Raw genomic sequence first — 12,247 nt, forward strand, 5'->3', positions numbered from 1 at the left:
ACCCTCATTGTTGAGAACATAAATATGTAATATAAGATGGCAGAAATATGTTTAGTGCCATTTCAGAAATTGTTGGAAATTTTGTCCTAATGCCAAGCCAAAATTCATTTAATGACTTTTTTTCAGATTTTTTTTTTTTGAGACAGGGTCTCCCTGTGGCCCCAGCTGTCCTGGAACTCGCTATGTAGACCAGGCTGGCCCTGAATTCACAGAGATCCACCTGCCTCATTTAATGACTTTTTATGACACTCCAGTCAGCAACTCAAACAGCAATTTTTTGGTGTTTTTATAATTAATTTTTGGGGACAGGATCTCTCTCATGTAGCTCAGGCTGGCCCTGAACTCCTGATGTTCTTGCCTTTGCCTCTGAAGTACTCAGATTACAGGTGTGTGCCACCATTCCTCGCTTGGTGGGGTTTTTGAAGTGGTGCGGCAATGATTTGTTTTTCTTTTGTTTTCTTTTTCTTTCTTTTTTCTTTTTTTTGGGGGGGGGTCTCATGTTCAAATAGCAATTTTTAAACCCAAACATTCTAAAACAATACAATTCAAAGATAATTTGATCTTTAAATGCTAAAGAATAATGAAAGAAAAATACTAAAAGTCTCATTTTCCATAATCAAACTATTTTTTCTTTTTGGTCTTTTTGAGACAGGGTCTCCCTGTAGCCCCAGCTGGTGTGGAATTCACTGTGTAGACCAGGCTGGCCTTCAACTCACAGAGATTTGCCTGCCTCTGCCTCCCAAGTGCTGGGACTAAAGTGCAGAAAACTCTGTATGTACAAAGGAAACAAACCCACTGCAATTTATAACATGCAATAATCTTGAATCTGAGCCAGGTATTTCAAATAGTGTTCGCTGGTGGTGTGCTATGTGAAAGCATTCATGGTGCAAAATGCTCAGAAACCTTTCACTGTTGCATATTTTTGTGTGGGGACCCCCCCACACACACACACATACACATTCATTAAACAGGGCCTTGATCTGCAGTTTAAGAAGTCGTGATTTAAGAAACCCACTGGGAATAGCAAAGTAACATAAAGAGACAGGAGGCAGAGGAGATGGCTCAGCAGTTAAGAGCACTGTTTTGCAGAGGACTTAGGTTTGATTCCCAGCACTCACCTGGCAGCTAACAACCACTTGTAACTCCAGTTCTAGGAAATCCAACGCCCTCTTCTGGCCTTTGTGGGCATTGCACACACAGATGCACTTATATACATGCAAGCAAAACACCCATAAACATAAATGTTAAATTTTTATTTATTATTTTTATGTGTATGATTGTAATTCCTGCACATAGATAGGTGCACCTGTGTTGTGCTATGCCCACAGAGGTCAGAAGAGGGAGTTGGATCTCCTGGAACTGGACTTACAGGGGTTGTTAGCTGCCATGTGGGCTGGGAATGGAACCTAGGTCCTCTGCAAGAACAGCCAGTGCTCTTAACCACTAAGCCATCCATAAACTTTTTAAAATTTAAATACTAAAAAAGATAATGAGAAAATATAAATTAGATATTAGTAGACATAGGATGCAGGAAAAAAGATGTCCAATGTGTATCTAACTGAAGTTCCAGAAATAAAGACTAGAGAAAATGGAGAGATACAATTACAGTGAAAAATCTTGAAAGTTACTTGAAAGAAAAGCCAGATTATAGGCTTGGCTCACTCAGTCTGAAATGGATTAATGTGATAGAAAAGCCCAATGGTATTACTGGAAATGCTGGACCTCTGCCAGTAGGGGGCTGACAGAGTTGCTTGTCAGCTGAATAAATGAAGTATACACTTCCTATACAATTTTGTATCTACTGTCTTACTGAATTCTCTTGGTTTTTACAATTTTTCCAACTGATTGTCTTGTGTTTCCTATACTTCTCACTGTATCTGTAAGCAATATTTTTACTTCCTTTTTCTTGATGTTTATTTGTTAACTTTCTTTGTCATTTTTAGCTGCACTAACAATGTTAAGTGATGGATAGCTTTTTCTTGCCCATTTATGGAGACCGTTTCAAGGGTACAATCTTAAAACGATATCATCTTAAGCTGGAAGTGGATTCTTTAACATGATACATATATCTGTTGATTCCTATTTCGTTTGTTGATTCTTTATGAATATGGACAGTGAATACATGTTTAGCATCTTTAAAGATGATCATAAAATTTCTTTATTTTTTATTAGTAATATGCATTTTTTGATGTTGAATTTTTCTTATACTTTCAGATAAAATGTTACTTGATCCTGACATTCTTTTGTTTTGTTTTGTTTTTTGTTCTTTTTGAAGAACAAAAAGCTGTCCTGAAACTCACTATGTAGACCAGGCTGGCCTTGAACTCACAGAGATCTGCCTGCCTCTGCCTCCCAAGTGCTGGGATTAAAGGCATGTGCCACCATGCCCGGCGACATTGTTCTTTTAATGTACTGCTGAGCTTTGATCATTTTTTATATCTATAACATAAACATAGGAAGACTTTTACATAAGAAAGCTCCCTCCCTCCCTTCCTTCCATCATACTTGGGCCTTAGTGTCAATATTTTCTTGTTTTATTAAAAGAATTTGGAAGCTTTACTTTTTTTTCTTATGTTCTGTAATAATTAAGATATCAGTGAAATTTTCTGCTCTTTGGGGGCTAACTATAATTCTGTTGAAGAATGAACATTATTAGACTATACTTTAAAAAGCTATACTCTATTAATTTTGGAAAACCTAAAAGAAATGGATGAATACCTAAAATCATGGGAACCACTAAAGCTAAACCAAGAAGAAATCAACAGCTTACATAGACCCATAACATATAAGGAAGTTGAAATAGCAATAAAAAACCTCCCAACTAAAAAAGTCCAGGCCCAGATGGATTCACAGCAGAATTCTATGAGACATTTAAAGAAGATCTACAACCAATATTATTTAAATTATTCAAAAAGATAGAAACAGAAGGAGAACTCCCAAACTCCTCCTATGTAAAGATAGAAAAAAGAAAACTTCAGACCCATATCCTTAATGAACACAGATGCAAAAATTCTCAACAAAATACTTGCAACCACATACAGACACACATTAAAAAGATCATCCACCATAATCAAGTCAGCCTTATTCCAGAAATGCAGGGATAGTTCAATATGTGTAAGTCAATAAAAGTTATAAATCATACAAATGGACTCAAGGACAAAAATCACATGGTTGCTCAATACTTGCAATTCTTTAGTATTATTATTATTATTTTTTTTATTTCATGTGTATGAGTGTATTGCCTCTATGTATATGAGTGCACCCATGTCATGCAATGCTGCAGAGGTCAGAAGAGGGCTTCGGATTCCCTTGGAACTGGAGTTAAGGATGGTTTGTAGCCACCATGTGGGTGCTGGGAATCGAACCCGGGTCCTCTGCAAGAGCAGTCAGTGCTCCTAACCACTGAGCCATCTCTCCAGCCCTAATACTTGCAATTCTTAATTGCATCTACCTCCATATCAAAGCTTTTTGGTTCTTTATAGGGGCTGAATTAACTAATAACCTATGTAGGGAGAATGCCATGAGCTTTCCAAATCAACAATAAAGTTACACTTTGCATTTGTTCAAGTCTATGTTTATGTTTTGGGGAATGTTTAAATTTTTATCTCATGGGGTTGAAGAGATGGCTCATGGGGATAAGAGCACTGGCTGTTCTTGAAGAAGACCTGGATTTGAATACCAGTACCCACTTGGCAGCTAACAACCATCCATAACTCCAGTTCCAGGGAATCCAATGCTCTCTTCTGTCCTCCATGGACACGGCACAACATGGGTGCACTTACACATATGCAGACATAACACTCATACATATAAAATAAAAATAAATAAAGAAAATGTATTTCATATGGGTTTTGGATAGTGCCTGTTAAGTTTCTTTTAAAATATTTCTTGCCACTAAAAATGACTTTATTTCTATCATTATATAGAAGACTTTATATTAATCTAGACAAATTTGCCTTACCTCCTTTTCTTGTGACCAAATAACTAAAAGAAGCAACTTGGGAGAAAGGGTTTGTTTTGACTTACAGTTTGAGGGGGAGAATTCCACCACAGTGTGGATTCACAAAATTGTGCACATGACGCAGCTGGTGATATTATGTTCACAGTCAGGAAGCCAAGAGCAGTGACTGCTGCTGCCGCTCAGCTCACATCCTGCCTTTTTAATTCAATCCTGTACTCTAGCCCATGGAATGGTGTCACCCACACTTAGGATGGGTCTTCTTACTTCAGTTAACCCAATCTAGAAACTCCCTTCGACATGCCCAGAGGTTTGTGTCCTAGACCATTCTAGAGCCTGTCAAGTTGACAAGTAATATTAACCATCACACCTCCACACCAGCCCCCTTATTCTTCTACCTAATAACTTATTTACTTTATAAACCACCCCTCTACATATATATCCATTCGTATGTTTTTTCAATAAGTTGCAAGTTCAGAATCTGCTAGGCAGAGCACCACCATGTATGGTCTTATGGTACATTGCCTGCCACCAGAGCATATTACACATAGTGATGCCTAGTGTAGTCTACAGCCATATGCAGGGGCCCTGACAGTACACCCTCAGCATCATCTCTGATAGCCCTTCAGGAAGGACATGGAAAGATCTCTAGGGAGTGATTTATTATAGAATTAGATCTGGCAATGTCTAACATACATTAATCACTTTGTTTTCTGAGCAGGTTGCATATATTATACTTAACATGGGCCATTACCAGCATGAAGTCTAAGTATTTGACAACATGTCCTTCTTTCCTCATCTGAGTCTCACTTTCAGAAATGATGTTAGTCACTTAATGGATTAACAGTGCTTGACTCATAGTACACTCTCAATAAATGTTTATGGGAGGCTGGAATGATGACTCAACAGTTAAAGGCACTGGCTGCTCTTGTGGAGGACTTGGGTTAGATTCCCAGCACCCACATGGGGCTAACAACTGTCCATGACTCCAGTTCCAGGGAATCTGACACCCTCTTCTGACCTCCGTGAGCATTGCACAACATGGGTGTACTTAAATGCATGCCAGCAGTACATTCATACACATAAAATAAAAATAATAAATATTTTTAAAAATAAATGTTTATGAATTACAATGAATGAATGAATTGTGCCATCATGGATTCTATTCTACACAGGACTTGGGTGTTGCTGCTTCTTATTTTATTTTCTGCCTCCAACATATTAGAGCTTTTTAGAATTGTTTTCTCAGACTACATCTTAAGGTATCATTAAAATGAGTTTCCTTGAGTAGTTTTTATACACATAGGCCCTCTTTCATAAATTGTCAAATTCTCTCAGAGCCTGTCCTCATCAGACACCTCACAATACTGAGCTATTGACTCATTCTAAGCACTTTGCACATTTTCAGATGTCACAGTTTGTAGATTTCTTGTCACTATCAAAAATCTAAGAAAGAGGGGTCTCTCTCTCTCTGTGTGTGTATCTAAAAATATTTTTTAAATTTATAAAGTAACTTTTAGGTGACATCCACTAAGCTGAGTGTGGCCACCTTCTCTTACCTTAGTTTTCATTTTGTTTTATTTATTTGTATTTTTATGTGTCTGAGTGTTCTTCCTGCATGTATGTAAGTACACAACATGTGTACAGTACCTGTAGAGGACAAAAAGGGCATTGAATCCCCTAGAACTGGAGTTACAAGTTGTTAGCCACAATATGGGTGCTGGGAATCAAGCCCCATCCTCTGAACAACCAGCCACTGCTCTTAACTGCTGAGTCATCTCTCCAATTCCTCACCTCAGTTTTGGATCCCTTCTAAAACCATAAATGGAACTCTCAGTGAGGATTTAAAAGTCCAGAAGAACAGAGAGCTTTCAGGCATTTTTCTGGTTTTCTTTTCCTGGTAACCAATTGTTCATTTTTGCCCTTGGTTTAATAATTACCAAGCATTATTCAACTTGGTAATCCTCTTCACAAATGCTATAAAGAAATGTGTCATACCTCTTACAAGTGCATAGCTCTTTTCTTCCAGAAATCATCATGAAGTAAGCAAAAAGCAACCTTATTTTTTAAATGATTATTGAGAGGAAGTATGTTACCAAGGACTTTCTTCTCCCTTAGAGAAAACAGGACATCTGATGGTTAAGCAGTGGAATGGTCTGGTGAATCTCATCTCTCCAGTGAATGCACTGTCCTTCCAATGTCTTTCCAAAGGTCATTCCTCTATGACAGGCTTTGATTTTCAGAGTGTGGGGGTGGAAAACAAGGAAGAGATGGATGGATCATAACTAATCCAGTTTATGGGTGGGGCATAAACAGTGGTGGACTAATTATTAATTCTGATTGTAGGGGTAAGCTATTACTTGTCATGAAGTATTGATATTACCATGTGATATTGCCATGACAACTCCCCAGACAGGAAAGGAGACAGCATTTCACTTTGTGCTGTCAGAAAACACAAAATGTCAAGGACACAGAGACAGTAGACGTGCACTGGTGGCCAGAGACATGCTGAAGGCAACGAAAAAGTGACTGTTGGGCCATCTTGACCCTAAATAATATAGGTTGTTGACTTCTGCCCTATATCAAAGGGGGGTTTTAAAGAAATGTTGATTGATGTGGTTGGTGAGAATATATTCCTTTTTCATATGAAAACCACGATTAAGTCATAACAAATATATTTAGAATTTATCTGGAGGAAATGGCAGACATTATCAGGTGATCCCAGAATGAATAACACATGTTTGGGTATACAATTATTTCTTTAATATAGTTTGAACTAAATATGCCTTTTTGTTTCAAAATGCTTAATATCAAGGTGAAAATAAGATCATTTTCTGCAAGCTGAGGTATTTCAAACTTCTTTCTATAGTTTACAAAAACTAGAAACTTTTTCTTCAGATTCAGGCTGCCACAAGAATTTTGAAAAAACACCCTTTATGAAATTCCAGGGTTGAAGGTCATTTGTAAGTGCCTCCCCCCACATATTTACATTCCTTTTATTCTGTAGTCCCTCCAGAACTACATTGTTCTCAGCACTACTTTCTTCCAGGCCCCTACTAGAATGGCCTGTTAAGCTCTGCTTACAGCAATCAACCACTTTTCTAGCCCAACCTTCCAAAGTCTTCCAAACTTCTTCAAAACCCCACATGATCAGGTTCTTCACAGCCAACACCCCACTCTTGGTACCAATTATGTATTAGTCACTTTTCTGTTGCTGTGATAGAAACACTAACCCAAGCAATTTATAGAATGAAGAGTTTGTTTGAGCTTACAGTTCCAGGGGAATTACAGCCTGTCATAGCAGGGAGGCATGGTGGCTGAAGGTGGCTGAAGCAGGAGCAGCAGAAACTAAGCTCTCTCATCATCACACAGGCACAGGAAGCAAAAGAGCGACTGGAAATCTGGCAAGGCTTACGAACTCTCTAAGTGACATGCTTCCTCCAGGGTAGCCATACCTTCTAAAACCTCCCAAAACAGTGCCATCATCTGGGAACAAAATGTCCAAACACTTGGAGCCTATGGGGGACAATTTCATTCAAATCACCACAACCATCTTGTATTAAAATGTCACATGGTACCCCATAAGTATGTACAGTTACTGTATTATCAACAGAAAATAAAAAAAATTTTTCTGATCTTTTTGAGACAGGATCTCTGTGTAGCCCCAGCTGGCCTGGAACTCACCATGTAGACCAGGCTGGCCTCCAACTCACAGGATCTGCCTGCCTCTGCCTCCCAAGTGCTAGGATTAAAGGCCTGTTTTACCACACCTGGCTCATTGTTTTTTAAAGGTCTTTTAGCTCTTTATTAAGAGGATTTTTGTTTTTTTTTAATTTAATATTTATCTTTGCTGAGACTCAAATGCAAGGTTTCTACACTTCGTAGGCAAATGCTCTACTACTGAGCAATACCCTTAGCCCCTATTTTGCTTTTTTAGTACATAATTAGACTCTAGGCATTAGGGCACATGCACTCAGGAGTCAAGAGAATCACTGTAAGTTTGAGGCCAACTGGTCTACATAGCAAGTTTTGTCCAGCCAGGACTACATAGTGAGAACTTGTCTCAAAAAAAACCCCAAATAAATAGATGCATGTACACATTTAGTACCTCACAGCTGAAGTTATACTTTGACTTCCATTATCTCATACAACTGTCTTGGAGCAGTTGTTAATCCAGGGTATTGAAATTGTGAAATTAAAATTATCATCATTTTGGGGCTGGAGAGTTGGCTCAGTGGTTAAGAGCACTGACTGCTCTTGCAGAGGACCCAGGTTTGATTCCCAGCACCCACATGGCAGCTACAAACCGTCCTTAACTCCAGTTCCAGGGGAATCTGAAGCCGTCTTCTGACCTCCACGGCACGGGTGCACTCACATATACGCAGGCAATACACTCATACACATAAAATAAAAATAATAGAATTAAAAATTTTAAATTATCATCATTTTAATACTAAAATCAAGATTTTTAATGTTCAGTTTCTATTGATACCATTTGGTTAACGTAAAAATAATCCACCTAGTTTCCTTTTAATTGATTGCTGCCACCCTTTTGACTTTCCCTCTAGCACTGGGAGTTATGGATCATAGGAAGAATTTTCTATTTCTCTTCTGAGATTCATTTCATTTTTGGGCCCGAATAGTAATAATATGAATAGAACTACTTTAGTGCAGTTCTATTGTCCTTAAGGGACAACTACCCCTCCCTATAGCTTGAAAGCAAACAGAGTACTCAAGATCATCAAAGAAATTCTGAATCAAAACCCCAGTTGATCAGCCGATCGGGACATCCATAGCTAAATATATTTGACTGCAATAAACAGCTCTGATGTTAAATTGTTTCTGTTCTCCTCACAATAGCTAATATTTTAGTTGTGGGGAAATAGCCAAACTACTTTTCTAGCTTTCAGGGTTGAACTTGTGATAAATTTAATTTAACTGTCATTGCAGAGCCAGTATCTCTCCAATCAATGTTTGAAAACAAGCAGGCTCTCTTGTAATAAATATTAGCAAAGAATGTACATATCTCTTGTGCTTCAGATGACTGTGCCATTTTAATCTAATTTCTGTTCAAAGATCATTCATCTCTGGTTCTGCATCAGTAACAAAAATTACTTTATTTGATTAACCATGAGGACTGGGAAGAAGCCTTCCATATATCTTAATATTCAATTCTAACGCATTCATTAGAAAGAAACAATTTTATAACCTCAAGTAAATTGTCTCAAATTGGAGTGGTCAAAACAAAAATGTTAATATCCAAAGAGAATTTAGTGTATTACATAAGCATGTGCAATCATCTAAAATTAAAACTAATCACTTTGTATCAGAAGCAGTAATAAAAGCCAAAGTTCTGCCTCATTGTTCTCCAGCGAAGCATGAATAATTCATGACTCAGGTAAGTGTTCTATCTCCCCTGCGTCTTCCATAAAATTTTACCAATTTCATTACTCAAACTGTTTCTCTTTAGAGCACTTTAGCCATTCTGGAACTGAAATGATGCTAGACACCAAACCTCTGATGTTATTTGTACATCTTTCCTACATAGAAAGCACAGTGTAACAAGGCCTTATGGGAAAAAGGAAGCTCCCTGAGCCTCGCCTGCAACTTCAGAGATCCCCCTTTGTCGAATCTGCTCTGGTTCCTCTCCATACTCCCCAATATGCACCCTGCAATCTAATATTTTCTTATTCAGAAGTTTTTAGTCCCATCTATCATTTCCAGAAAGTTTCATGTAATAGATCATTTAAATTATCCTCTTCTATGGCTAAAAACTCTTCTTTTAGTAGCGCTTTTTAACTCACAATAAATACCCCCATCAGTAGTGTCACCATGTTCATCTAGCAGGTATATATTTAGTCTGAAAACATTTATTGAAGTTTAAACTGTGGGTGTTGTGCTAAAAATAGGAAAAAATATGTTACTCTGCTTCCCAGGAGATGACAGATGAAGTGGGCTGAATATTAAAATATTCATAATAATAGGAGGTCTGTCCCACTCAGATAGGTGATGATGACAGGCTTCCAGGGAAGGGCACTTTCATGGGTTCTTGAAGGATGTGTAGGAGTGTCTGAAGGGCCTGCTGAGGACGGAGAATGAGGAAAAGACCTCTAGGAGGAGAAGATGAACATTTATGAAGGTGAGAGTTGTAAAAAAGGAAAAGGACTTTAGAACAGGAGTTTCTAACTAGTGTCCCCAGGCATAGGGCATTCTGTAGATGAGAAATTCAGCTGAGTGCAGGAAATAGGGCACAGAGGGCACTGATCTGACTGGAGGATGAATACAGGCCACTTTGAGACACTGGCCTATAATAACCACATGCAAGTTAGATCTTCCTTATTTCTCAAGAGAAGCCAGAAATCGGGCTGGAAAGATGGCTCAACGGTTAAGATGGCTTTTGCAGAAGACCTGGGTTTGAATCTCAGCACCCCCATGGTGGCTAACAACCATTTGTAACTCCAGTTCCAGGGGATCCAACACCCTCTCCTGTCCTCCGCAGACAGTGCACTATATGGGTGCACTTACATACATACAGACATAATACTCATATACATAAAATAAAAATTTCTTTAAAAAGAGAAGTCAGAAATCTAGGATTCCATGTGTTATCAAAACTTCCCATTGTTGGAGCCGGGCATGGTGGTGCACACCTTTAAATCCCAGCACTCAGGAGGCAAAGGCAGGTGGATCTCTGTGAGTTCAAGGCCAGCCTGGTCTCTATAGTGAGTTCCAGGACAGCTGGGGCTACAGGGAGACCCTGTCACAAAAAGACAAAAAAAAAAATACTAAGTTTTCAAAATTACTAAGTTTTCAAAATTACTATTCTGTAAATGGAATGAAATATGTTTCCTCTGGTATGTAGGATAATGACCCAATACAATATTTTAAACATAAGAGGGACATGAGTAGTTTTACATCTTAAAAGGGATAACTTGAGATACACACAGAAGGCCACAACTAGCCAAGGTATAGAGAATAAGAGACTGCAGAGTGCATGTCCCTATATAGGACTCATTTATTAAACCTCACCCACCCATGACACAGGGACTGTTGTGGAAGAGGGGAGTGGGAAGATTGTAAGAGCACAGGTTGGTGCCTAACCATAAGGAAACAAGAGTCTTCCAGGCTTCTGAGAACTTTCTCACATGAACTTGCAACAACGGTGACAGCATGCACAAGACCCACGCAAACTCAGTCTGACAAAAAAACAGCATAGAACTGGAGAAATGGGCAGCAGACCCCAACCTTAGCAGAGGAATTATTGGTAACTGATTATTGTGGGATGAGGGAGAGTAGAAGTTCTTTAAGGGAGTAACTCTAGATAGGCTGACTACAGTGGATGAATTTGCACTGAGGGACATCTGGGTACAGATGTTTGACCTGATAGTATTTAACATATATGACAAAATACATGAAATCCAGTGGGGGCGCTATGGAGGGGTGCTGATGGAAGGGTCCTAAATTTAATTAAGATCTATTATATGAAATGCACAAAAATTCAATATTTTTTTAAAAAGGGGTAACATAAAAGGATGGCTTACAAAAGCACAGAGGTACAGTTGCCCTAAAAGCCCGGACTAAAATCAGTGGAAATGAGGATATAAAGAAGATATTGGAATTTGAACTGGCAAGGTGTAGAGACTGATTTCAATATAAGGAGAGGGGGAATGGAAAGTCCTAATAACTCTCCAATTTTTACTAACCAAAGTTAGCTGGGAAAAGGGGGGTGTTTGGGAAGGAAGATGAGTTTGGTTTTTAACAGGTTATATTTGTAACTCCTATGGGACACCAAAATGGAGAGATTCTTTAGTTTAGCTGGAACTTAGGGTATAGTTAAGAGATTTGTTGTCAGTGACCACTGTATCAAAGCCACGGTTTTTGGTGTTGTCCCATACAGAATGTGTATAGATCAAGATGAGGAAGAAAAGGAAAAGACAGGAAGGTGAGGGGGTGAGGGTCAGCATAGGCTGAAGACTAGTGGCAGTTAAGAGAATAAAAAATAAAGGAGCTCCTCCTAACAAGATAAGAAAAAAAAAAATAACCAGACAGAAAGGAAAATAATTCAAGAGCAGTGCTTATCACAGAAGCTGGAGATACAAAAACAAGTACAGTAATGGGGCTGGAGAGATGGCTCAGTGATTAAGAGTGTTTACTGCTCTTACAGAGGACCCAAGTTTGGTTCCCAGCATCCACATCAAGCAGCTCTCAACAGCCTGTAATTCCAGCTCCAGAGGATCCAGCCCCTGTGGCCTCCATGGGCACTCCTGCTCATGTGCACATACCACATGT

The 12,247-nt window shown here is 38.7% G+C and overlaps 1 long non-coding RNA gene across 1 annotated transcript in view; it reads right to left on the reverse strand.

Annotated features, from left to right (window-relative positions):
* Positions 1–6,181, reverse strand: part of LOC115071255 — a 43,704-nt gene extending 37,523 nt beyond the window's left edge. Inside the window, exon 1 of the long non-coding RNA XR_003850350.1 lies at positions 6,055–6,181. This is a non-coding gene — a long non-coding RNA (uncharacterized LOC115071255). The remainder of the gene's footprint in view (positions 1–6,054) is intronic.
* Positions 6,182–12,247: the final 6,066 nt, after the last annotated feature.

This window comes from Nannospalax galili, unplaced genomic scaffold (genome assembly GCF_000622305.1).
Source record: "Nannospalax galili isolate Female #2095 unplaced genomic scaffold, S.galili_v1.0 scaffold578, whole genome shotgun sequence".
Taxonomy (NCBI): domain Eukaryota; kingdom Metazoa; phylum Chordata; class Mammalia; order Rodentia; family Spalacidae; genus Nannospalax; species Nannospalax galili.